Source organism: Gossypium hirsutum, chromosome A06, assembly GCF_007990345.1.
Source record: "Gossypium hirsutum isolate 1008001.06 chromosome A06, Gossypium_hirsutum_v2.1, whole genome shotgun sequence".
Classification (NCBI taxonomy): Eukaryota; Viridiplantae; Streptophyta; class Magnoliopsida; order Malvales; family Malvaceae; genus Gossypium; species Gossypium hirsutum.
This window is the reverse complement of record NC_053429.1, coordinates 83,463,237-83,467,683: the sequence shown is the minus strand read 5'-3', so window position 1 is coordinate 83,467,683 and position 4,447 is coordinate 83,463,237. Positions and strand designations below refer to the sequence as shown.

At 40.9% G+C, this 4,447-nt stretch overlaps 1 non-coding gene across 1 annotated transcript; it reads right to left on the bottom strand.

Moving 5' to 3' along the window:
* Positions 1 to 240: 240 nt before the first annotated feature.
* Positions 241 to 327, bottom strand: TRNAS-GGA (transfer RNA serine (anticodon GGA)). The gene has a single exon. It is a non-coding gene; the product is annotated as a tRNA-Ser (tRNA).
* Between the last annotated feature and the right edge of the window lie 4,120 nt (positions 328 to 4,447).

Sequence of the window (4,447 nt, the reverse complement as noted above, 5' to 3'; positions counted from 1 at the left end):
TTGCTTCAGTCGATTATGATACCTGAGTGGAAATGGGACAGAGTGATTCAGAGATTTTTCTCCTATTCATGTATGATAGATGCGTAAGGAGATTTTCATCCCCTGTATGCTATTTTACGTATTCCATATTAAAAAGGAATTGGGAATAAAGAATCTATACTAAAGAAGGGTCTAATTCTTTAGTATATGTTCTTATTTGATACATTGTAGTCAGTTACATCAGCAAATTAGGTGAAGGTGCGGAAAGAGAGGGATTCGAACCCTCGGTAAACAAGAGTCTAGATAGCAGTTCCAATGCTACGCCTTGAACCACTCGGCCATCTCTCCTACATAATTATTTTGGCCAATACCCCGAGCGAATAGTGAGTTACTCATATTAGATTGTTCGATAGGTACGAACAATATCAATTCTAACTAGGAAACAGTTACAATAGATTTTGTATCCGATTTACTGTTGACATCGAGCAAGAAAGATGCAATCTGGGTTATTGTAGATAGGTTGACTAAGTCGGCTTATTTTATTCCGATTAGTATAGATTACTCACTTGATAAGCTATTTCTATTATTTTGGATAGAGATTCGAGGTTTACATCGTGGTTTTGGAAGAAACTGCAAGATGCATTAGGTACGAAATTGCATTTCAGCATTGCTTTCCATTCGCAAATAGATGGTCAGTCCGAACGAATCATTCAGATACTTGAGGATATGTTGAGATGTTGCATTCTCAAGTTTGAAGGTGCGTGGGAACAATACTTACCTCTGATTAAATTTGCGTTGTAACATCCTAATTTTCGGATTTATTCGCGATTTTCAATATTTTGTAAAGATTTTAAAATTTTGTATTTGGATGTGGAATTAATATTTTGAGTAGGTAAATGGGTTTATAGAAGGCCCATGTGTTGGCCAAAACCCGGTTGAATTTTTGAATTTTGGACTTAAAAGGTTAGGGGTTCTGGCTAAGTGGCCCTTAAGTGGAGTGATGGGCAAATTGCATCAGAAAAAGAGCCTTGGTAAAGTGGCCAGGGTGATGCCATTAGGCTCCTAAAAAGGTGGCGTGTGGAGCTTTGAGGGAGGCATGGGATCGATTCCCTGTGTTGACAAATAGATGCATTTATTTTTAAGTGCAGGAGGGGTAAGTGTTGGAGTCCAAGTGGATTCTGCTAGAGGAGAGTTTGAATCAGTCTAAACGCTTGGATTAAGGAGGGATAAGGGGAGAGATTTAAGGGATTAGGAGAGAGGCTAAGAGTTGGCCGAATTTTGGGAATTGAAGAGGGAAAAATCGGCAGGGGGTTTTGAGGTTAGTATTTCGGCACCTAGGGTATTGGGTGGTGCTGTTCTCTTCTGCTCAGACATCACAAGGTTTTCTTTTCTCTCTTTTTCCTCTCTAGCCGAAACTACCACCTCCCCTATTCTTCTTTTTCTATTTTTCTTCTTCAAAACCATTCATCAATTCTGTTGTTCATCAATACTTTTGCCGAATCCATAAAAGTCGAAATCCTATGATCACTGCTTGTGCCGATTTCTTCAAAGCCAGGTCCTTCTATGTTCTTTGTTTTTATTAAATCTGCGATTACCTTTTCTTAATCCTAGATACTTGACGGCAATTCTACTTCAAGGTCATAGTCTCACATCGTCATCCCCTTCACCACCCAAAAGTCGAAAGTACCATAGATTTGGGGGCTTATAGCCGAAACTTCAAAACTTCGGGAGTCGAGTTCTACCATCGTTTGAAAGATAAATCTGCACCAGATTACGTGGAGATCAAAAAGGAGTAAGGGGTAGGTGTTCATCATCTCAGATCTGGTCATATTTTACAAAGTTAGGAAAAAGCCGAAGTCCCTAAAATCTAGGGAGGCTGTCGATTTGGGCATGTGGCTCTAAGGGTTTTTAACTGACATTTTCTGTCAATGATTAGTGTCTTATTAAGTGTTGGATTGAAGGCGTGGGTTGTTGGAGCAATCGGATTCGGAGCTAGCTATCGATTTTGGCAAAAAGGTAAGGTTTCAAAGGCTTTTAGGGACATGGTTCGGTCATGGATAAGTAGGTTGTGGGTTTAGTGAATATGGTTTGTAAATAAGAATTGTGCTAATCAATTGTAAGACATCGGAAGAGATCTCAGTAGCAGTCGTCGCGAATCAGGTGTGTACTGAACACCCTTCCTTAGTTCAATTCGGCAAAAGCCGAAATGCCAAAATTCCGGCATTTCATAGGCTTGTGAGTATGCGAATGCTCTCAAGACATAGAGTAATTGTTAGATCTAGCACCGGAAAGTGGTAAGTAAGTTCGTGTGACATTTTAGCGTACTTCGGAAAAAGGGGCCAGATGGGCCAAAACTGGGCCCAATGGGCTTACGGACCAATATGGGTAAGAGATGGGCAAAGTAGCCTGTGAGTTAGATGGTGGAACCAAATTGCATAAAACTACTAAAAATTACTGAAATAGCTTGTGTAGTTGCGTAAGTACGAAATTACCCCTAAAGAGCATAATTACCGAAATACCCCTAGGGTTTAAATTGGCTAAACTGCATGATTGATTACTACTGTATTTTACATGATATTCTTTTATTAATATCTGTTGCATGGGATTGGGGTATTGATGGAGGAAGTATTGAAAGTGGTTCATCCACGTACTAGAGGCTTTGCCTCAACTTACTGATATTTGGGCAGCGTTGCTGCAACTGTGGAGTGTAGGGCTGGGTGGGTTGAGATATTCCCCACATGGAGTGTAGGGTTGGTACGAGGTAGTGCAGCGGTTGGTGGGTTGAGTAGTCTCCCCAGTTGGGCTTGCATTCATTACTACTGTTGTTACTTATGTTACTGAACTGGGCCTATGGGCCACACTGTTATGTTAAAAAGGGCTAAGGCCTTGCTACTGTGTTCTGAAAAGGGCTTTGGTCCACTGTGTACTGTTATCTGAATAGGGCTTAGGCTCAATGGGCTCGAGCTGATTTGGGCTTTGGATGGGTTTCTGTATGCACTGAGTTCCTCAAACTCACCCCTTCCTCTTCCATCCTTGCAGGTGAGCCCTAGTTGGTGGACTTGGAGCTGGGCGGGATTCGGAGTGGCCACACGTTTTCTGCAAATTCGTTTTCTTCTAGTGAACTGGATTTTCCATATTTTTCGTTTATAGTTTTGGGTTTTTTTTTGTAATAAGGCCGCTAATTATTTTTATGGTTTGGGTTGTTTCTTTATTATTTAATTCTACTATGATAAAACTGAACTATGATAACTAACGAAATGGATTAGCTCTAGGACGCGTTTTCAAAAGCATTAAGTGATTTCAAAATAACACGAATACGAGTAAGACTTTCGCTAAGCAAACGTTTTCATCCTTAATCACTTTCTTAAGATGGACATAACCAAACGGTTTTCTCAAAATTATACGAGACGTTAGAGTGTGGCAATGGCAGTGTGCATGTCTAGGATTGGATCCGAAGGGAGCTTGGTACTTAAACAGTCCGACGGACTCACCTCCTCTTCTTCCTGGTTTCCTACCTGGTGCACAGCTTCCATTCACTTTAACCTACTTTTAAAAGTGTCTTTTACAACACCAACTAAGTTTTCCAACTAAGTAATACGGAATGTTTTGAACGCTTCGATGTGGCGCATTAGATCCGGTCATAACGTCTAGGCCGGGTTTGGGGTGTTACATTTAGTGGTATTAGAGCCTGGTTGCAACAACTCGTCTGTGGATCGGGTCCGAAATTCTTTAAAAACAAAAGTATTTTCTATAAGTTTTTCAAAGATGTTCGAAGTTTTTCTATTGAACGAGGTTAAATCAATAGTTTCAAAATAAAAGTGTTTTCAAATGAAATCTTTTTATTTTCAGTAAACAAAAACATGGGTTTTTTATGGACTGATAAAGAAGTGGCACACTGAATCCCCGGCACCAAGTTTGTAAGTGTTCTTTTTCTGCTTTAAATATTTATATGGAACTGGACTGGAAATAATACTGTAGATAGTACTGAGCCTTAGAGATAGTGCTATTGATAAGGTAGTATTAGGGCTACAAAACTAGGACCATAGCTAAATTGTGATTGCGCGAAAATAACTCTGAAACTCTATCTGTTCATAAGACATTCTGTAATAAACAGTGAAACCAGTAAACTAATGTCGTAAATTTCATAATCAGATAAATCGTTATGAGTACAAGGGTTACTCGAGGAAGAGGCCGTGGTCGAGGCCGAGGTAGCACTCAAGCTGGATCTGCATCATCTGAACACATGCCAGCTGGCGGGGTACGTCCACCACCGGTTAATGAAAATGGGCCGTATGACCGGGCCGCAGGGGATGACGCTTTGTCTCAGGCCATGTTGAGGGTGTTGGAAAGGGTGGCCGGAGCTAACATCGGGCCCATGAATAGGGGGTCCATTTCTGAACGCCTTCAGGCCAACGGAGCTGAGATTTTTAGGGGCATATCTGGAGTGGCTCCAAATGTGGCTGAGTAC